The sequence below is a fragment of the Camarhynchus parvulus genome, chromosome 8 (genome assembly GCF_901933205.1).
Source record: "Camarhynchus parvulus chromosome 8, STF_HiC, whole genome shotgun sequence".
NCBI classification, from domain to species: Eukaryota; Metazoa; Chordata; class Aves; order Passeriformes; family Thraupidae; genus Camarhynchus; species Camarhynchus parvulus.
This window is the reverse complement of record NC_044578.1, coordinates 24,321,117-24,344,126: the sequence shown is the minus strand read 5'-3', so window position 1 is coordinate 24,344,126 and position 23,010 is coordinate 24,321,117. Positions and strand designations below refer to the sequence as shown.

The following is a 23,010-nucleotide window of genomic DNA, read 5'->3' as shown; positions in this document are numbered from 1 at the left end:
GCTGATCTGCCAAGTAGACCAATGGGCCAAGGCCAAAGGGACGAGGGCCAACAAGGACAAGTGCTGGGTCCTGGCCTCGGGTCACCCCAACCCCCTGCAGCTCCAGGCTGAGGGGAAGAGTGGCTGGAAAGCTGCGAGAGGCCCTGGGGGTGTTGGGGACAGAACTTAAAAATGAGCCCAGGTGTGCCCAGGTGGAGCAGAGGCCAGTGGCCCCTGGGCTGTGCCAGCCCTGGTGTGGGCACAGGCCCAGGGCCGTGGCTGTGCCCTGTGCTGGCACTGCTGAGGGACTCCAGTGCTGTGTCCAGTTCTGGCCCTCGTGGCCAGAGAGACCTTGAGGGGCTGGAGCGTGTCCAGGGAAGGGAACGGGGCTGGGGAAGGGTCTGGAGCACCAGGAGGGGCTGAGGGAGCTGGAAAGGGGCTCAGCCTGGAGAAAAGGAGGCTCAGGGGGGACCTTGTGGCTCTGCACAGCTCCTGACAGGAGGGGACAGCTGGGGGGTCGGGCTGTGCTGCCTGGGACAGGGACAGGAGGAGAGGGAAGTCTCGAGCTGTGAGGTTGGACACCAGGAGGAATTTCTTCATGGAAAAGGTTGTGAGACATTGGAATGGACTGCCCATAGTAGAGTCCCCATCCCTGAAGGTGTCCAAGGAAGTGCTCTGGGCTGGTGACAAGGTGGGGATCAGTCACAGGCCTTTTCCAACCCCAGTGATTCTGTAGCTCTGTGACTGCTCTCCCATGCTAAGGAAGTGTGGGTGGGAGGAAGGATTCTGAGCAGAAGGGCAAAAAGTTCAACCTTTGTGCCACATTTTTGGAGGACACTGTGAGGTGAAGCTTGTCAAGGAAGTTGACACAGCATAGCTAGACAGAAGATTTAAAGATCTGACTTCCTGCTACAGGGGAGGTAATAGATGAAAAGATAGTGAATCTTTTTTAAAAGATGACTTGTCGGCCTGTAAGCAATCACTGAAAGTATAGGTGACACAGCAACAGTGGAGGGAGGGCTGTAAACACTCTAGCAGGGCTGAAACTCTGGAAAAGTCCCAACAATCACCACCAGTGTAAAGTTGCTCCTTTTCTAGGGCTGAAGGCTTCTTCAGAGGCCAAAAGTGAGGAAGACAGAAGTTGCAAAATTTTCAGGCCACAGATACGCTCCATGATACACGATGCAAGGCTTGGTGAGTCAAGGGCATCAGACATGGTCCTTTAATAAACTTGAATTAGGCTGGATTCAAAACATCCTCCTTATCTTATATCTTGCAAGGAATGGGCTCCCTAACAGGAATATTCAAGAGGATGGAAGCATCTCTGCCTGAATCCCCACACCTGTGTCACGTTGGCCATGGAAGTTCCCTGGATTAAAAACCAAGCCAAGTGCTGTAGTTTCCCCATAGAGAGCATCTGCAAGTCTGAGGAAGAGGCAACTGATTCAGGGCACAGTGGTTTATGTTACAATTATCCTGCTTACGCAAAGAGGACTTAACAAGAACCACTCACTGCAACAGCCTATGAGGTTATGAGAAAAACCCATGTCCCCATATGTGAACTTGCTGTATGGCAAACTCACAGAAGGATGTCCAAGTGGAAGTGAGCAAATTCAAAGTAAGGAGTTCATTTATTCAAGGAATGGAAAAGCTCCTTGAGTTAATACCTTTAAATAACTGTTCTTCAACATCATCTTTTACTTCAACTGAAATTGCACTGGAAACAAAAAACAGCCTTGAGAAAGAACAACAAACTCAGCTGAGAGATGCCAAGAATACTCTTTTAAAATGGCAACAATCACTATCCTTTGCTACAGAAATCAAAGCCACAAGGCAGAGTCTCAAAACTGGTCAAAAAACCTCAGGCAGCTGACCAGTAATCCCCACTGCGTGGGTCAGGCTTATGTGGGAAGCAGCTCACTTGTTTTCCAGCAAGAAAGCCAAGAAACAAAGAGGAACATGAAAAATCTGACAGAAGTTCCATGAAAAACAATTATTAGGATATAGACCTAAACCAATCAGAATGCCCTACTCAAACCCACCTCTGCAGGTAATTTACTATGAGCACAGTGCAATTAGGAAAAGCAGGTGGGAAAATGCCCAACATTTCTATACAGCAGGAATTTGGGACCTAGTTATTCCACAAATAAACTTTCCATCATATAATCTTGGAATGATGTGGGTTGGAAGGGACCTTAAAGTCCATCCAGTGCCACCCCTCACCACAGGCAGGGACATCTCCCACTATCCCAGGTTATTCCAAGCCTTGTCCAACCTGACCTTAGACACTTCAAGGAATGTTTGACAGTTATTTTTGAAGTATTTTCAGTTTTGGAAGTCCAGCTTAAGGCTTTTGAATTTCAAGATATTGGGTGCCCCAAGTACCCAGAGCCAGGCTCTCTGAAATGGAAAAACTCACTGCCAGTGGCAGCTTCCAAAGTCTTGCCAGGAATGCAAACACTTATGCAAGAACTCCTAAAATTAAAGATAGACATCTCAACTGCAACACCTGACTGGGCAGAGCTTTTTGTTGACTGTATTCCTTTAAAGCTCATGTGAAGGGGGAAAAGGAAGGGAAAAAACCTCCCCTGCCTTTCTCTCTTACTTGGAGCATTGGCAAAACTTTCCACTTGCTTTGCTGCACTGTGGTCAAGAGCTGCTGCCTGCCAAAACCTCAGGATCCCCCTTCCAGAAGCCTCACTGGTACCGTGGCAAGAACTGCTGCTGCATGATTTAGAGCTCTAGAATCAGCCTCCAGAAATCTCATTCCAAACCCATCCCTGTTCCTTGGGGACAGCACCGAGCTCAGCCAACTTCTAAGTATTTCTGAGCCAATGCCTTTTAAAGATTCTGTTAAAATCATGAGGGTTTGGTTCTTGCATATCTTTAACCTATCCACGCCTTCATTCCCCTTCTTTTGCTTCCCTGCTGTAAAGCAGGAATGGTTTAAAAATAGAAACTCTAGGGAAAATATTAGAATAAGCTTTTATTTAAGTACTTATGGGGTTTTGTGGGAGAATCCAATATGCAAAGGTGCCTGATGCACTCAAGCTGCAACTGAGGCAGCTGACAGTCCTTCTGCGCTACAGTTATGCAGTGGTTTCACACAAAACCTCCAAAAAACAGATAAAAATGGAACAAGCTGCTAAAATTTAACAGCTAGCTTCTGGTCAGCAATGCATGTAAAACAAATTTAGCTGACCTTAAGGTCAATATTTCCTTTCAATATTTTTTCATTCTTTTTCAGTTCAGTTGGTATCAATTTTGGGGATTTCCTGGCCTTTTGGCACTAGCTGCAGCCCAGCCAGGCTGCTGGCACTGCCAGGCTGGAGGAAGGGCTGCACTCACAAGGTATGTTTTGTCATCTCCCACTCGTCATGTCTGCACAACGTGACTCAACTTTCTGGTTTTGGGCTCCTCACTCCAAACACGAGCTCTGGTCACCATCTGCAGCCAAGGGGACAATTGTGCAGCACTTCCTTTGGTCTCTATGGTCACAGCACTTAAAGCATGACAAAATTGGAGTGACTCAAGGAAATCTGTCTGGACTTTCTAGTAAAAGTAGTGATGAACAAACTTCTGACGCTGGCATTTTTCAACCTCTTTAAATGCTGAGAGTAAAATTTATATGGAAATATTTCATGGCTATTGACAAGCTGGAGTCTGAGTAAGTAACATAAATATATGTTTTACACACAGACACAAAGACAAACATAGACATGCCCAACACATATATTACATTTTTGAGAGGAGAAATTAAGTACTTCCATAACAGTGATCTTTGTCTTGTATCCAACCCTTGGCTGCTGAGCAAAGCCAGACCTGGAACAAGCCCCACCTGGCTCCACACAGCCAAGCAGACCTTCAGCCCTGGATCCGAGCTGTTACATTGAATCCCAGACTGGTCTGGGTTGGAATGGGCCTTAAAGACCATCTCATTCCACCCACAGGGATGCCACTCACTATTCCTGGTTGCTCCAAACCCAAGACCAGCATGGATGGACCATCTCTAGGGATGGGGCAGCCCCAACCTCTCAGGAGCAAGCAGCTCCTGAGCTGCCAGCTTGTGTTTGAAGGCAACCTCACCTTGGCAAAGCGTTTGTCCAGGGGTTTGATTTTCTGCACCAGACTTGGCAGGGCTCTCCTCCACCCTCCTGTCCTGCTGGAGAGGGCAGCAGTGGCACCTTCCTGCTCGCAGACCACACTGGGAGCGGGGCCTCATGCCCCTGCCCGAGCTCCTTCCTCTTCCTGCACTGTGGTCTCACAACTTCCCCAAGTTCTCTGGTCCCTGGGCAGCTCTGCCAGCCCTGCCCTGCTCCTGCTTTGTTCCAAGGGCATCTGTTTCCTGCCCCACCATTCCAGATGGATTCAGAGTGCCAACAGGGAGAACACCGAGCTGTGGCACGAGCTACAGGCCACCCCTGCTGATGTAGGAGGAAAGCTTTGAGTCAGGTGCCACTTCATTTTTAGATAACTCTTATTCACACTGACAAACCCTGGGAGGATGAAGGACTGAAGCCACTACAAACAAATTCCCAACTAAGGCTTTGGAGATGGATCAAGACTGAAAAGAACATCTTCATACAATTCTTGGAAAATTTTCTCTATAATACACACACACAAAAAAAATTCTCTTTACTGTAATGTGAATCCACCAGTACCAGGAGGTTAATTTCATCAGTGGTTACACAAAACAGAAAAAACCCACAGAAGTAACAAAATCCATAAAAACATAGCAACTTAAACATGGATTTCAGGAGTGTGATACAATAACTCTCAATCACAAAGGAGCCACAATGACTTCAAAAGTAAAAGGACAGCAATCAAAGGGAGGAAGAAACCCCAAATTTACATATCTCCTTGTTAAAAGAGCTTTGCAAAATCTGGGACACAAGGGGGACTTTCATGCTCCTCTGAGGCACAGGGGATTGGTTCAGGAAACCTAAATGAACTATGACTACTCTCTTACCAAACTACCCAAGCTTCTAATTTAACTATTTCTTAAGACACCGAGGGTTTACTCCCTCCCTTGCCAACTCAAACTCTCTCTCAGCACATGAAACACTCATGGATGTGTTGGCTCTGTGGTGAAAGGGAAGTCACTGACACGTTACAGGGCAGAGAGTTCAGAGTGCAGGTGTTTGACCACTTTTCAAGAAACTTTCTATAAATAAAATGTCCATTTGTCAAAGCACAAAGTTGTCAGAAGAGAGCTACATCAGTTTAAATAAAACTCTTTGGGGCTGAGTTTAACCCCAAAAACAGCGCTTAAATGAAAACAGCCACTAAGTGGCCGGGAAAGGTCACTCAGCTCGGGGAGAAAGACCTTGCCCTGCCCACACCATTCCTTTCAGATGGTGATTTTGATTCAGATTTGACTTAATGCCTCAGAAGAAGCTATTTAATTTCACAGAATCACAGAAGGTTTGAAGTAACCTTAAAGCCCATCCAGTGCCACCCTGTGCCATGGGCAGGGACAGCTTCCACTAGCCCAGGGTGCTCCAAGTTCCATCCAGCCTCATCTTGGACACTTCCAGGCATCCAGGAACAGCCACAGCTGCCCTGGGCACCCTGTGCCAGGGCCTCCCCACTCTTACAGGGAAGGATTTCTTCCTAATATCCAATATAATTTCTCTATATCAAAAATACCCTTATAAAAATTTAACATGTGTTCTCCAGGCCACAGGGGAGTTGAAGAGCTCATTGAATAGCACACTGAGTTAATGAATTTGGGATTCTTGGGAAAAGGAATTTAAGTTTAAAAAGCAAAATAACACTTGGAAGCACCTCCCAGCTGAATGCAATCACTCACCAAAAAAACCTGTGTGGACATGTGCAATTCCAAGTGGAAAATGCCAGAGAAATGCAATGTTGGCAGGCTTTGCCATTAGCAAAGAGCTGGTTCTCATTACCATCAGGACAGGCTTCACAGCAGCTCCCTAAGGGAACCTCACAGTGCCTGGGAAAAGCAAGGAGTCTGAGAGTATCATCACTGAAACAAACACACACCCATAACAACTCTCTGGATTTAGGGAAAGCCAGGACCTGCTTCCCAGCACCCTCTCTCAGATGCTGTACAAGCTCTGTTCCCATTTTTGTTAAGTTTTTCACCAGCACTGTCCTAAGTCACAGCTGTAGGGCTTTGGTTACACAGGGAAAACTACTTTTTCTTCACAATACAACAGTCCAAAAACATCAGGATTGTGAAAATTACAGAGTCCTGCCTTTATCAGGAGATAAAGGGGTGTTAACACTCAGTGCTGTGGTTAGAAACTTATTATCCATTCTGCTTGGATTAAGGAGGAAAAGGATTCAGAACAGCAGCACATGAATGGTCAGTTCTGTATTTTATATAAATAGTGTAGGACAAGAGATGGCCACTACTGCAATATTCACTTCAACACACACCCATATGGATTAAATTAAAGAACAGATGTGCCTCAAAAGTCTTTCAAAATTCTCCATTATAGGCTAGTTTTGAAAAACAGAACACAAAGAAGATCAACCATAAAATTTCCATTTACTCACATTCCACAACCACCTTCTCCCTAAAATGTAGTTTTATGTTTTCCTTCCAGTACTGCCAGACCAGGCAGCAGCTGCTGGCTTTGCATAGAGCTCCAGTTTTGCATGTGAGGTCCAAAGGCACAGTTTATGGGATGGAGCATGCAAAGTGCTGGTGCATACCACAGCCAGAGCTGCTCCCTGTCCAGTGCAATCACCCACAGGTGCTGTTTGCTTCCCCCTGAGATGGGACAGAATGAAACCTCTGCTTGCGGGAATTTGTTTTTAGCATCCACTTGACAATGCAGTAAGTTAAATGCATGAGAAACACAGTTTTAGTTATTAAATCCTATTTATAATCTCTACCCTTGAGAAACAGACATGGTAGAGGGGCAGGGAAGCACCACCAAATCAAAAGTAACCACAAAGAACATGTAAGGCTAAATCTTTCTATTTCATGGTCTGGCCAAGGCCATGGAGCAGATGGGATGAGACAGCCTGGACATGTGCATCCAATTCTTACTCCATCTATCCCAACATTCCACTTATGAGTCCTGTCCTTCATGCATGTTTAATAAAATGCAATGCCTTGGGGGCTAGGACTGCCCCTTACTGCAAGAAATACATATTTGTACAAATCTTATTATAAGATCTATGTGTGTGCATAAATAAGGACCTTTGTAATCCCAGTAAACAGAAAAGGATAATTTATTATAGAAGGGCACATTCCTACCCATCTTGGCAAAGGATATGAGCACTGATAATACTAATAGGAAAAGAAATTAGAGTCTTACTGATTTATGCTGAAATCATTCTAAGGAAAATATCAGATGAATATCAAAAGTGAGTCAGTTCAACAGCTTTACTATCAGGTAACCACAAAAAACACAGATGCGACTGATACATCTCAAATAATTCAGAACTTGTGTATGTGGAAGCCTTCGACCATTTGTTTTGTGTCTCCTTCCCAAAGCTGCATATTTAGGGAAGCTGGAAAGATAACAATTTTTGTTTGCAGGCTTAGCTGTATTTTTAAATACTTTCAGCATCCTAAGCTGAAGTAATGCTGTTATTAGGAGAAAAAGCAGCTCTGTGTCTTTCTCTCCAAGCCACCAGTGCTATCACTCATCTGGAAGGAGATTAGACATCACAATTAAAGAGGGCTTGCCAGCAGAGCTGTGCAGCCTGGACAGCAGCCCAGTGCTCAGAGACACCACAGGCACCTCTCAGCCAGCTCCAACACCAACCCCAGAGACAGAGGGCACACAGAGCAAAGGGAACTCCCAGAGCATCATCTCTGTGCTCTGAGAGATATCTCTTTGGAATCACTTTATCATGGAAGCACCTGCTTTTCCTCCAGGGATCACTTAAAGAGTCTGGGACACTCCCACACTAACTCCCACTCCGGCTGTTTGTCAGTCCAGATCCCAAAAACATCCTTCCCTACATGTGCTGAGAGTCCTGGAATTACCAGCACACAGCAGAAGCATAGGCTGAGAGGGAAGTATCATCCCCACAGCCCACTCTCTGGGAAAGGAAAACACCTGGGAGAAAAGCTGCAGTGTCTGTGTCCCCTGGCACTGCTGCCAGCTGAGACAGGAGCAGCACAGGCTGAGGAAGCACCACTGCTGGCAGCCCAAAATGAACCCATGAGAAAATGAGTCAAATCTGTACATCTGTCAATACATGGGTGGCATTTTCCCCTCACCAACACTGTTGGCTTATTTTTTACAGAAACTGTGTCCTTCTATATAACACCACAGAATCCCAGAGTGATTTGGGTTTGAAGGGACCTCAAAGCCCATCCAGTTCCACCCCTGCCATGGGCAGGGACACCTTCCACTATCCCAGGCTGCTCCAAGCCCCATCCAACCTGGCCTTGGACACCTCCACAATGTGTTCAAACTGGAGAACTAATTAATATTGCTAAAAAAAAAAAGTCCATGAATTCTCACTTGCAATATCACCACAATATTTTTCATTTTAAAATTTAGAGTAAAGTTTAAATATTCACTAGATCCTTTTGTTTTTCCCCATAATCTATTAAAAAAATAAATTGGAAGCTTTTGGTGCTTAGTTTGGCCCTGCTTTGGGGACCATTTTCCCCTGTCCTAGAGCCCACCTCCCATCCCTGCCTCATGGGCTGAGTAACTCTGCTCCAGACGTTGACACACAGGCTACTGGAAATTGGTACAGTCAGGAAATTTGGGTCATCTCTCTGAGGTAAACAGTAAATGAAAATCCTCAGGAAAGTCTGAATACCAAGGTGATGAGGGCCTGCTTTTTTTCTTATTTTTTAGAAAAGGAAGAATTCTTTTGAAAGTATTCTGTTACTACATCACGTTATTATAACCTAGGGCAGTGATGAGGTCATTTCCATTACCAAGGCAGGTTCTGGGATTTGTTTTTCAGACTACTGAGAAAGACACAGTTATATCAGTGCCACAGCAAACCCAGACAAGAGTTCATCACCTCACAGCAAGATCCTGCTGCCCCTGCCCATCAAATCAAAGACAAATTCTTCCACAAATTATGTGGAGCTCCTGTTTGGAAAGAGACAAATAAAATAAAACAAGACCAGGGGCAAATTCAGTTTAAAAGTGTGTCCCATGAGTGGCCCCCAGGCTTTAACTGGAAGCTGAGTCCTTAGCTGAACCAGAGCTGTAGGGAAGGACCTGCTTTTGTAGTTTAAATCATGTCCAGACTGTAAGGCACCAATATTTTTGACGCCTACTTGCCCATCAGTGTCAACTAAACAGTTAAGAATTCAGTTTTGCTTCCTCAAGGCCACTCTCCTTCCTCAGATATGGAGGATACGTGCCCTGAAGGATAGGGAGAGTCTGCTCCACAGGACGGTTATGTGTCAGGTAAAATAATAATAGGAATGTAATCTCTCAGCTCCACATTCACCACAGGCCATACCATACTGTAAGCTTTTACCTCTTGAGCTAGAAATTTTCACAGAAAACCAAGTATTTTCTCATAGTTTGTAGTCAGTTTTAATATACTTGAACTTCTGGGTACAAGGGAAAGACACCTCCTTCTCTGGATGCTACTTGTTGCTCTCCCTGGTATTTTCCAATCCATTCAATTAACTTCATGTGATTTGAATTCACAGTTCCCAAATCTCCAGTTCCACTGCCAAGGCTGTCCTGTTCCAACCTCCATGGAAGTCACCAAAGGTTGCCACATCCCTGGATATTGCACATCAATTCAAACACCCCAACAGAGCCATTCCCATTACTCCTACAGCAATGTGCACCCAGAAGGTCATTTCTGCATGGGTTCAGCCCTTGGCATTGTCAGAAGAAGTGAGGTTATCCAAAGTCAGTGAAGTTTGCTCAATGGCTTTGCAGGAATATTTCTGAGGGAAACAGTGCTCACCCCGTGCTCGTGATTTTTCCCCTTTGTAGGATGAAAATTCACAAACTGAAGGGAAAAACTAGGGAAAAACCTGAAATATTTCCCATTCTAGCTGGTTTAGGCCAACTGGCAGAGGCAACCTATTCAAAGTGCTGTGAAAATTATAATCATGGTAACAATGTTCAATGGAACATATTCAAGTTAAATATGCAACCCTAGTGACGCACCAGCATTGGAGAACATTTTTTTTTCCTTTTTTTGGCTTTTTTTCTAATTTTTTTTAAGAGAAACAAGTTATAAACAGCACTTGGCGCCAAGATTCAAGATGGTGTTTTTCCAGTGCAGACTGGCCATGCAGGAGAGATTAATTTATGTGATTCAAGCATAAATCAATATTTGCATTTCTCTTTTGTTATGGATCTCTGCCATAGGGGAACAAGAGAGTGCAGAAAGGTGGACAGGGGCAACATGAAGATTTGGAGAGATGACAGTGCTAGAAGAGCATTTATCTCTACACCATATATTGAAAACCTCAATAACGAAAATAAAATAAGCACATCAGTTTTAGATTCATGCTTTCTGTCTGGAATCCTCAGCAGGCTGAACAACTCTGGGTAACCACAAAGCAGCTGATCCCCTGCATGAACAGCTTCACGTGCATCTCTGAGCTGCAAAACAGCATCTGTTCTGCCAGGAACATCCTCTGCAGTTACAGGTCCTACCCACACCACTGCTCCTCCCTTGGGGCTGGAGCTGGAACCCGGAGTCTGCATCCCGTCATCCACATGGGAAATTCCGCACTCAGCAGTTCGGGCTGCCGAAGGGATTTTCCCCAAAGTGAAGGCACAAGGTCAAGCTCTGGGCAGGGGTCAGCCAGCCCCAGCTCCCCAGCGAAGGGGACAAAGCCCATGCAAAGCCCGGAGCTGCTGGGGGAGCACAGAACGGGTCCCCCCGCTGGGGCAGCAGCGCTGCACAGGTGCAGCAGGGCTGGGCACAGCAAATCACCCCGCAGCTGTGAGTGTGGGAGTCCCAAAGAGGCACAGGGAACCCCATGGAACGGGGCTTGGAGCAGCCTGGGGTAGTGCAAGGTGTCCCTAAGCACGGTACTGGGTGGGACTGGATGGGTTTTAGGGTCTTTTCCAACCCAAACCATTCCGTGACTTTGGTCCGTGATCACACCAACATAAGCGAACAGAAACCTGCTCAAGGCCGTGAGCAGGAACTCTTACAGGCATTTCTCTCACATGAGACCCAAGAGAAAAGCTGCTCTCGCAGGCATTTTGCGAAATGTTCCCTCTGCAGCCGCCCTGCCGCACTTCCCCACAGCTCGCACGGCCGAGCGCTTCACCGCCTGCCTGTGCCAATGCCAGCGGCGGGGACAGGGGCCGGGCACGCACCCCGCCCCGGCCGGGGATGGAGCTGCGGACCCGTGCAGGGACCCCGCGGTGCCGCTCCCACCCCGCTCCCCCGCGCTGCCTCCCCCGTACCTCTCGGAGCCCCCTCCGCGGAGCGGGCCGGGCGCGGCCGGGGCTGTCCGTGCACGGACTGCGCCCCGCGGGGGCTCCGCTGGCCCCGGGCTGGACCGTCCCGTCCCGTCCCGTCCCGCCGCGGGGGCGGCTCCGCTCCGGCCCCGTTCCCGGCACCGCTCCTGCCCGCCCTGCGACCCCTGCAGCCGCGGTGAGCCCCGCTCCCAGCCCGCGCTTACGGCTGCCGGGCTCCGCCGGGCGCGTCCCGCTCCGCTCCCGCTCCCGCCGCGGGCGACTCCGCGCTCCGGGCGGGGAGGGGCCCGCGCCGCCACCGCCTCTTAAGGAGGATCCAGGCGGCGGCCGGGGCCGTGGGGACAGAGCTGAGAGGGGGACAGGAGCTGTGCGGGGACACAGGGTGAGGGGGGACAGCGGCGGGGCTGCGGCGGCCCCGTCACTCCGTGCGCTGCGGTGACCGGGCCGAGGGGACGGAGGAGCCCCGGGCGCTGCCGTGGGGAGCGCTTGGCCGGAGCCGGAGCGAGCGACTGATGTAGCAGAAAATAGCAATCAAATAAATGGAATTTGTACTAAAATATCCCTTGCGTTAAAATGCCCTTGCTGTCGTGGAGGCGGTGGATGTTACTGTGGGAATATGCCTCTCTCAAGGTGTTTGACTCAGCCGATGTGACCACACAACACTTTCATGCTCTTCAAGTACGTCGTGAACATTTGCACGTTCAACACTTTCACTTACAGACTCTTGGTTTTGAAACGATTAGGTGTTGAAACAGCGGTGACTATGCCCTGTGAACCTCGGCCAGGTCCAGCAAGGTGTTGCTTGACCACTCAGTCCCCTTTGGTCCACTTTGCACTTCCACCCAAAAAGTGGAATTTTAAGTCATTATTAATTCTATCACTTTTGCCCTTTGTGATGATTACCTTAGAATTCCCTTCCATTCATTCATTCATTCATTCACTCACTTTTTTTTTCTGTTTTGCTTTAACAGATTTGAAATTGAAGTGTTTTGAAATATACCGAAATTGGAACATTTCTCTCTAAATTGTATTGTATTATTTGCTGCATTGTTTCCTGCTGAACAGGGAGTGGCTTTAAGCTGAAGGAGGGCAGGTTTAGATTAAGAAGGAATTGTTCCCTCTGAGGGTGGAGAGGCCCTGGCACGGGGTGCCCAGAGAAGCTGTGGCTGCCTCTGGTCTCTGGAAGGTCCAAGGCCAGGCTGGATGGGGTTTGGAGCAGCCTGGACTAGTGGAAGGTGTTCCTGCCCATGGCAGTCCTTGGGACTGGATGGGCTTTTGGGTCCCTTCCAACCCAAACTATTCCAGAGTGTATGATCCTTTGATTAACACCCAAAAAAATTACTTCCTACCTGGGCTTTTGGAGCTCACAGTGAGTCAGTGGGAGAGTCTGACAGGCTCAAACCTCAGCTGCTGCTCACCCATAACCTGCACTCTTAACATGACAGCTCTCAAAGATGCCAGTTCTTCTCCAGACACAAAAAGATGAGACAGTTTCACTTCAATGTTGACGTCAAGCTCTTTCCAAAGACCCATTTTTACGCTGAGGCTTTGCACCAACTCCGTGCCTAAATTGGAACTCACTTCTTTGAAAAACGTGGTCTTAAAAAAGCAGAAATAAAGGGGAAAGGCTGAAATGACTCAGGCAAGACCTCCTCAAAGCGCAGCAAACCGAAGGACAGCAGTGAGGGGCACGTAGGTGGCATTCACATTGTATTAACAAAGCTGAGTGTCTGGCAAAGCTGTAGCCACAATTAGAGGGCAGCAAGCCACTCCTCGGCACAGAGCAAGCCAGATTCTCATTTCCTCCATTTTCTTACTGGTCCCCTGCTGTGATGGACTGAGGGGCTGAGCTGCCCTGGCCACCACTGATGATCTGGTGGTCTGTCTCATTGGTGAGGGTAGGAAAGCAGGGTAGGAAAGAGCTGCCCTCTGTAAATGCTGTCACAAAGAAGGGCAAGTGTATGTTTAGAAAGCCAGCCTAGGACTGCCAGCTCAGAAAGCGCCTGTTTGATGTGGCAGCCTCCTCCTCCACATCCTCAATGTGCCATTTGAGGGAACATTGACCAGAAAAATGCAGCGAATCCACGATGGTGCCATTATTTGGGTCCTTTTGTCTTCCACGTCAACCACTGTCTGCAGACCACCTCGTCTCTTGGTAGGAAACGACTCTGAAAGGTGTCAGACAAGCTGAGCATTGGTCTGGTGACATGCAGAGATGACAAAAACATGAATAAAATTGTTCTCATTGAGTTAGTTACCCTTTCCCCTTTGACAGTAAGGCTGGGGGTCTGACCCCCTCATCTGTGCTCTAAATCCTCCAAATGCACCTATTTCAAGTGCCTAAGAGATGCCCTGCTGAGCACAAGAGGAGTTCCCAGTGCTCAGAGGTGACCCTGAGTGCCCAGGGCAGGTGTGAGCCCCATTCCTGGGGTCCCCCTGCTGCCCCTTCTCCCTGGCACAGCCCTGCTCCAGCCACAGACTTGTGTGGAGCCACGTGCTGCTCGCAGGCCTGATCAGCTGTCCCTGAACTCTGCCAAGGAGGGGGCATCTGCAAACCCAGGCTTTATCTCTGACTCTCCTTCTCGGCATTTGAAATCTCTCCAAAAGCGCGATTCCCAGGGGACAGCTCTGGTTATAGATTTTGTGGTTTTACAGATAGCAAATGCTGGAATAAACACCACCCCCAGCAAGCAGGGGAACTCCAGTATTTCCATTAGAACTCCCAGAGTCAGTTCTGATAATCAAAACTCCGATTTCTCCCTGGTCAAGGAAACAGCTCAGACTCCTGATAAAGAGCTGAGTAAACTAAAAGTCAAAAATTCCTCTTCCCTTCTTGTTGACGCAAGGAGAAATAAAAACCTTTTTTTTCTACATTGTGACTGTTCATGTTACTTCATATAATTATTTTTGATCTTAATCCCGTTTCTTCAAGAAAATTGTGGGTAGGGTTTCATGATTTATTTTTTTCCCCTGTGACAAAGGACGTTTAGCAGCTGCCTTCCCCCATCCCTCATTCTCCCCCACACACTGTGCTGCGGGGTGCCTCACCAACTAACCTTGGAACGGGTTGAGAAACCTCTTTGCCTTTCCTTTTATGTGAAGTTTGTTGTTCTAATTTCAGGCTGTTTCAACCCACTGCCTGCTGCAGTGTCCCTGTGTGTGTCCAGAGCTGCCAGAGCCCCCAGACCCTGCACTGCCTCCTTCGCTTCCCTCCCTTCCTGGGCTGCTCCGCAGAGGGAACGAGCCCTGCACTGTGGTGAGGCAATGACAGGGTGTGGGAAAGGGCTTTGAGAGACACCAAAGAGATCTCCCCTGAAGCAGAACTTTAAGGGAAGCCATGCCAAATTACAGGGGCCCTCTTAGTGTGTCCTCAAGGGCATAGCTTCAGGCAGACCATGGAAAAGGGAGAGTGGGGATAGCAGGACAAACACGCAATTAAGTAAACAAAAAGAGGTATTTCGTCAGATGCTTCACACAGACCCACTACTTTCTTCCAGACATTTCACCATGTATCAGAGAAAAATCATTCTTTGAACAGGCTCACAAATATGAGATGTTCCATGGAAGGCTGACATTTGCTCTTGTCAAGATAAAATACCTCTCCTCCTGTGGTGAAAATCATTATCTATAGCACCATGAGGTGAGGGGGGAACTGCAAATTTGCTATTAAGATTTCTCCAAGTGAAAATTAGCCATTTGCTTATCCATTGCATATCCTGACATGGTTTAGCTGGGGCTCTGCCTAAAGCAGGATTTTCAAGCTGCTGCCTCCTATCATTGACATCTAGCAGAGTAAATGCATTTCCTTTTTACCACTTTACTCCTTAAGACCATTTATCAGATATATCAGGACTGCAGAAAAAATGGCTTTTCCTCCAAGCCAATTTGCCTTTGCTCTTACTTCTCCACTCCCACATGGAAATATTTTCCCTGTGAGATAAAAAAATAAGCCATAATTCTGGAGGACTTTCCACTGTGAATGAGAAAACTTTGCAGCAGAAGGGACTTCTGAAGGGGGCTCTCAGTCAGGTGTCTGATTCCTTGATATTCCTCTCCTTTATCTCCCTGCTTCCACCTACAAGGTGGTTTTCTTGGGCTGTGGCCAAGCCACCCATGGCACTTATGGAAACAAACATAAAGAGCTAAAATAACAGCAGGTTTCAGTCACAATCCTGTGATCTTGAAATATCCCCTGAGTGCCTGAAGTGCAGCATGTCAGGGGAAACCTTCATATTAAGGGAAAAGTCAGTCCCTGTAATTGCCTGCTATTGGATCTATGGTGTCTGTCCTGATAAAATGATGGGATCACAGAAGAAGTGGCTGGAAGGGACCTCAGGAGGCTCCTATCCAACCTCCAGCTCAAAGCAGAGGCAGCTCTGGGGTCAGACCAGGTTGCCCAGGGCTTGATATTCCCAGCTTTCCTTGACAGGAAATGAGCTTTTCAGGACACTTTGATTTGTGGCTTTTCAACAAATTAGAATAATGTTATACTGAGACTGATCCTACTTATACTAGGACATTTTAAATGAGATGAGTACAGGACCAAATATTTTATGAAATGATATCCAGGAGTACCACTTACATTATGGATGTGAATAAAGTTGCCTCAGTCTAAACAAAAATCAGTCACTAAAAGAGGCAATAGACAATAAACCCCAAACATTTTAAGAACATGAATGTCAAGAAGCTCTTTATTCTGAAGATCTGTTGTCCTCACTGTCATTTCCCACCTGCCTTCTTGCCCCGTGCCTTGTTGATAACCATGCCCAGCAGTTTCCCCTTGATTTCTCCTTGAAAAAATCATGTGGTTATCACATATTTATAGATATAATTTTATGTTCCCTGGGAAGAAGTGAGGACTCACAGGTCCAGAAGTCTCAGCTCTGTCCTGTAACCATTATTAGAGAAAAAGTCAGTGCAAACAAAGAGCTACAAGAAATAGAACTCAGTTTAAAATTCAAACTAAAAATCAGTAACTAATGAAGTCCTTGTGGTCAATACATAAATCAAAAGAAATTAAGTCAACCCCACTCCTAAGAAGTGCAAAGAACTCCCCCAAGTATCACAAGAAAACTGAGAGGAACCCAGAGACTGTATTGGAGATATACTTTTGAAGAGATATATTTTCATTAAACAGCTGAAGGTGTTTAGACAACCTTGTTTGCCCTTTTGAGAGTAATGGCACCATCAACATTCACTTCACACTCTGTTATTAATGCCATGGGTCGCTGGTTTTATGGTTCATTCAGGCTCTTCAAAGACAAGACTCCCTTTAAAGGGTAACTTGAACATTTCCCCTCTCAAATGAGGCCATTTCTGTTCTAATGCCTTCCTTTTCTTTCCATGCAGCCATTACTCTTTGGCTTCTCCGTTAACCAAAATCAATCTGAGCTCTGCTGTGACCACAAGAGACCTGGCTCCACATCAGAAATTATCATGGAAATCCAGGAGCAGTGCAAAACTCCAGGTGTGACAGACCAAGGAGAAGCTCTGGAGAAATGTGTTTGCTGAGTTTTGCATCTTCTGTTGACAAACATTGCCTTCATCTCTTTGGGTTATTTTGTTCTCATTCTCCTGACTGTTACTCTGTCTCGCCCATAAACTAAGTTAGACATGAAAACCCCACATCAAAGACTGATATGAGACACTACACCAGGCAGAGGGCTGGGTTTATTTTAAATATGTCCTAACATTCAGGGAAGTTCCTAGATACCATCAAAGTTTTTGACTATCAGGAAACTTTATTCCCTAATGCCCTAATTCTATTCTATTGTTATGACAAAGGCAAAGCACATAAAAACATTTTCTAACCACAATGAAACACTCTGTAAAACAAGTTAAACTCAAATAGGACAAGTTTTTAACCAGTAGAAGTTATGGACCCTCAGTCCTTTTCTATTACAGAAAAAAAAAAAGATATTTTTGTGTGCTAAGGCTGAATTTGAATTTTCAAAATACTTCTAGAGCAGCAGAACCTCAATGTACTGATTCAGTCTGGTACCAAGCATAGTAATCAAAAACAATCAAAAAATAATCAAAAATAAGTCTGATATGGAACAATCTCCCAACCTGCTGTTTCAGGAAGAATTGACTCCAAATTTGCAGAATTCACAGAATAGTGAACAATTTTTTACATCTGCAGAATGAGAAAATTGTATTTTTTTTCTAGCCTGGTTTTTTGTTTGACACTGAGGAATAGAACAGGTGGAAGTTAAACATGTTTGCCTTAATATACAAATAAAAATGAGAAATCAGGAGCCAGCTGCTTCTCAGGTACTGTACAGACTTGCACATCTCTCCCTGAGAAACTATGAAATCTTTTCTCTATCTTATAAATAGAGAATAGGTCAAAGACACTCTGGAGTAAGAGCAAACCTAAAGATTTCTCACTGACAGCTGAATTTGTGAGTTGCTGTTCCTTATCAGCAATCATGCAGATTGATCCTTGGCAGTCACTTTATTCAGTGATGAATATTTCCATTATTTATTTCTGAAGAGGAAATAAATAAAGACATCTGCTCCCAGAAATAGCTGGAAAGCATCAGGATGAGGCAAACATCACCCACACCACCCTGCCTGGCAGCAAGCCATCACTCTCCCCACAATAACAAACAGATCATTTTGCAAGTAGAAGTTAAAAAGCAGAAGCAAAACCTGGAAATATTCAAAGTCACTGTCACACAGAGATAACACAGAACAGTGGATAAATACATGGTGCATGCAGAAGGATTTTTTTACAACTCTACAAACATACCTGGGCATTCCAATACAGCAAGAAAAATAGTGCATTTTGTGTCTAATCCCAATTAGACTTTTTGCACAATGTTGAGTTACATAAATACTCTGGGTAATTTTCCTATCTCTTACCTCATTCTCTCAAACTTCAGGATCTGCTGGCCCAGCCTGGCATCCCTGGTGCTGCAGCTCAAGGCAGTATGAGGCAAGGAAATGCTTCCATCCCTGTGATCCCTGTTCTGTAGCTCCATGGACTCATGCTCTGTGCTGGGACAGAGGGGTCTGGGGGGGTCTAAGGCAGCTAAATTCCTAAGGAATTAAAATCTCTATGGTGGATGATTCCTAAACATGAGCTGTGCCTTGGGATTTTTACTTGTTCTCACAGTAATGAACTGGACCCTCACAGGATAAGGTATTTTTTTGTTATGTAAGAAAATTGAGGAGGTCCCTATGATTCTGTGAAAAAAGGGGCACCTTCCCCACAAGCAATGGCTCTTCTGGGAGGGCCTCTCTCCACAATCCTGCATTTAACTCCATCTCTGTCTCACTTACCCACTGCCTTGGGAGAGAACCAAAGATCAGAGTGCAGAATACCAGAACAGGAGGGTCAGGCTGGAGATCAGGGAAAGGTTCTTCCCCAGAGGGTGCTGGGCACTGCCCAGGCTCCCCAGGGAATGGGCACGGCCCCAAGGCTGCCAGAGCTCCAGGAGGGTTTGGACAACGCTCCCAGGGATGCACAGGCTGGGATTGTTGGGGTGTCTAGGCAGGGACAGGGGCTGGATCCATGATCCCTGTGGGCCCACTCAGGATATTTTCTGACCCAATGATTCACGCCTTATCTACTCACCCCTTACAAGTATCACTATCTACTGGAAAAGAACATATAGCAATTTGCCAAAGAAAACAAACTTTATACAGGAATTAGTAGAGGATGTTATTATTTGATAGAGCATAATCCTTTTTTATTAATGACTAAATGGGCGCATTGAGCTTAGTCCTCAATGATTACACTTCTTTAAATTCCTGGATATTCCCAAAATAAATTATGTGAAGGGACATAACTCTGCACTTACAGTGAGTCCAACAGGGCTTACCTCTGTGGAGGTGCCAAGTAAAACATCTGAAGAAAAAATACCCACAGATTGAAGCATAATTATATTTTTGTCAGTATGTGACATGGGAATGTTTCAGTATGACAAACCAGCCTGCAAGTGGCAGAAGGACACAGTCCTGTGCCACTTGCAGGTGCAGGCATGTGAATGAAACACATGAGGAAAACAGGTCACAAATAATATTGGTCATTGCCTGGTGAAGAATCATTATGGCAACAAGGTACTCAGGTATGCAAATTGTTAGAAATAGCCAAGATGCAGAAAATAAGGAGAACAAAGCAATGCTTGTGCTTGAGACATTTGCAGAATTTCTTTTCTCTGTTCCACCTTTTTGTTTGGGGGAATTCAGCCCAGCTGCCCTGGTGAAACAGTGCTGACTGCAGAGCAGGGCCCTCACCTGCAGCTGCGCCCTCCACTCCTGGGCCTGCAGACCCCAACCTTTCTCCTTTTGCTCTGTTTTTTTTTTATTATTTATTTTTAACACAGAAGTAGCATAAACCACAACCAGCATTCACCAATCATTGTCAATACCCAGAGCTCAGCACACCAGCCCTGAGAGCAGGTCCAGCACAGCTGACATCCACATCCCCTCTCATGTGATGCCAAGCACACAGAGCTTATTCCTGCTCTTTGCTTATCAGAACAAACCCTTGTTTCCTCGCTGGCTACCTCTTCCCTTTCCACGTGGGAGGATGGCATCTTATTCAAGGAATGTAAAAATATTCCCTGCTGCCTTTTCCCTAATGAGACTTCTCCCTGTACACCCCCAAACAAAGCTTCCTGTGGAGACAAATGGTGACGAAGCTGTATAAAACCTTGCCATCAATCCTGCAGCTAGCTCTGGTTCTGAATACAACTTGGCACTACATTTTTATTCTATTGTAAACACATTTGCCAGTGGGATTGAACATCACATAAAAATGCATGGAGGCTTTAAGGACATCTGTTTTAGCCCAGGCTTAAATCAACAGAACTATGAGGTGATGGAAGCTTCTCTAGTCAGAACATCACTTAAGCCCTGTTGAAGTCCCACTGACGTATTAACATATGCCTAATTTTAATTGTATGCTTAAAGGCTGGTCTGAAATGGGTCACAAATGGCCACTTTGTCTATTTGTTCTGAATTTTATGGCATCGTTTCCATCAGGGGAAATAATTCTCATTAACACATTCATTTTTCCAAGTCCAAATCCTTTCTGCATTCTCTACGTAAAAACCATCCTAAGCCTAACCAGGAGAAAATCCTAAAGCATGAGTACCTGACAATAAAAACCTACATTTCTTACAATAAAGTGTTGAAAACAAACCATTACTGTGCTTAATGATTAATTTGCTACGTCTTTGGTTTTCAGCTTTGCCTAAGGCTGCAGGCTGTTCTTCCAGGCCATTACTTGCTACAAACATCCAATTTCCTATGTGTTTCCTTAGGATTTATTATAACACTACTGAGAGGTAAAGGTCACCAAAAAAGTCCTGATGCCAGAAGCCTTTTCCACCCATACTCCACCTCTCCAGTGTGGTTCTCAAGGCCTCTGATTTTTGTTGGCCCTTTGGGTTTGAAAGACAGGTGTCTTGATTTGAAAGACAGGTGTCTGCTAGGGAAGGAAAATTTTCCATTCCCTTGGAATGGAAAAATATAACCCTATGAATTACTATAATTTTGAAATTAAGGGGTTTTCAGGCCAAGGTACGAGGACAGGAATAGCAGCTCTTTCCTAGTGCGCACACCAAGGCAGACCAGCAGCAGCAGCTCTGTGTTACCCCAGCCAGAGCTCCGGGCGCTGCTGCTCCCGGTGGCAGCGGCTGCGCTGATGGCGGCCAGGCCCAGAGGGAGGGGATGGAGGAGAGGCCTTGCTGCACAAACCCTGGGGCAGCCCAGCCCCGGGCACATGGGGATAGCTGCCTTGTTTCAGTGAGGAGGGTGTGATTGAGGCCCACTTCAGGGCCTGCCCTCACAAGCAGAGGCCCAGCCCAGGGCAGAAGCAGCAGCTCTGAGCTGGGCCCCGGCAGCAGCAGCAGCGAATTCCCTTCCCTGAGCAGCAGCTCCAACCATGCTCCTCCAAAACAGAGAGAGAACAAGTAGCTGTCCCAGTCCAGTCTTTTACCAGCCCAAATCTCATGGTATCTCTGCCCTTCGGAGAAAAACTCCCAGATAAGAAAAGTGCAACCAGATGCCCGCCTCACCTGAGCTTGGCCACCTTTTTTGTTTTTCTTAAGTAGCCAGTTGTTTGTGTTTCCTGGCAACTTATGGCAAAAAATTCCCTAAGTAAAAAGTTCATCCTGTTCCACACCCTGCTATGGGCAGGGACACCTTCCACTATTCCAACTGCTCTAAGCCCTGCTCCAATCCCTCCAGCCTGGCCTTGGACACTGCCAGGGATCCAGGGGCAGCCACAGCTTCTCTGGGCACCTTGTGCCAGGTCCTCCCCACTCTCACAGGAAAGGATTTCTCTCCAATATCCCATCCAACCCTGCCCTCTAGCAGTGGGAAGCCTCTTGTCCTGTCCCTCCATCCCTTGTCCCAAGTCCCTCTCCAGCTCTCCTGGAGCCCCTTTTGGAGCTGGAAGGGGCTCTGAGGTCTCCCCAGAGCCTTCTCCAGGTGAACACCCCCAACTCTCCCAGGCCGGCTCCTGTCAGGGCATGACTCCCCAGTTAGTGGGAGTCACTGTAGGCAATGGGAATTCCTTGCTCTGGCTCCTCTGGATGGACACGTCCCCCTCTGCTCCTAGACCAGCCCTGAACTCAAGCTCTCATATCAAAGCTCTCTGCTACAAACCACATGAGAAAAGGCAATTAAAGTGTGTCCTGCCACCTAAAATCCCAGTGTCATTGGGATGGAATGTGTGTTCCAGGCAGGGATTCTCAGGCGCTGAGATAAAACCCTCAGAGCAGCTGTGCTCAGAGAGGCTCTGGCACAAGGAACAGCCCCAGCTCCTCAGGGGGATGCTGTCCTCCAGCAGCCACTCCCTGCACAGCACTGGGGGGACAGGCCCAGCATGCCTGGGAGAAGGAGAGAACAGGACAGGGTGTTTTGCCATCTCTCTTGCCTCTCACAAAGCAGTTTGTGCCTGCTTTGCTTCTCACTACCCCCTCCCAATTCCTCATGCGCTGCTCAGCACCCTCCAATGTTTCTATCACTTCTCAGAGAGAGAATGGGATGATCTGCAAGATCTAAGGATTTCCAAGGATTCTCTCCCCTGTATCCAGATGAATATTTCCTCCATTACTTCATCTGCTGTTTTTAAAGACACCTGAAACGCTTCTTTCCCCAACCAGTGTCCATAGAAGGTGAACTGTCATGGAGCCAAGTTGTGCTGTATATTTACCTACTTTATTACCCTCTCAGAACTCCAGCCTTCCAGGCACTTACCTGGTTTATTTCTGGATCTGAACTTCTTCCAGCTCTTCTCTACTCAGAAGGGAATGACAGGATCTAGGTGGAATTGCACTAAAAACCATTACATCCCACTCTGGTACGGGATGGGACCAGCCTCAATATCACACTGGGTTAACATCATAATAATTGGGAAGTTACTTCTGTAAGGAAACCATAATTATTGAGCATCTTTGATTTATTGCTAATCAACCCATTATCAGCCTGCTGGAAATTTCAAGGAGTTTTGCACTTGAGATGGCAGAATTTCATTTTTCTCCCTTTTGACAGTGCTTCGCTCAAAGTCTGTTACAAAGCTGCCATCCCTTCAGCCATTAGTTTTGTAAAACTCTCCTAGGAACAGATGTTGGAATTCTGAAGAGGCGCATTGCTATTCCTGGGTATAAAGAGTCATTTTTAGCCCAAGCTTGAACAAAACACCTGA

General features: G+C 46.5%; 1 protein-coding gene across 1 annotated transcript in view; it reads right to left on the bottom strand.

Annotated features, from left to right (window-relative positions):
• The window catches only part of PLA2G4A (phospholipase A2 group IVA), a 68,523-nt gene extending 57,009 nt beyond the window's left edge, over positions 1–11,514 (bottom strand). Inside the window, 1 exon segment of the mRNA XM_030953788.1 lies at positions 11,334–11,514. The gene's annotated coding sequence lies outside the window, so the exon portion shown is untranslated.
• Between the last annotated feature and the right edge of the window lie 11,496 nt (positions 11,515–23,010).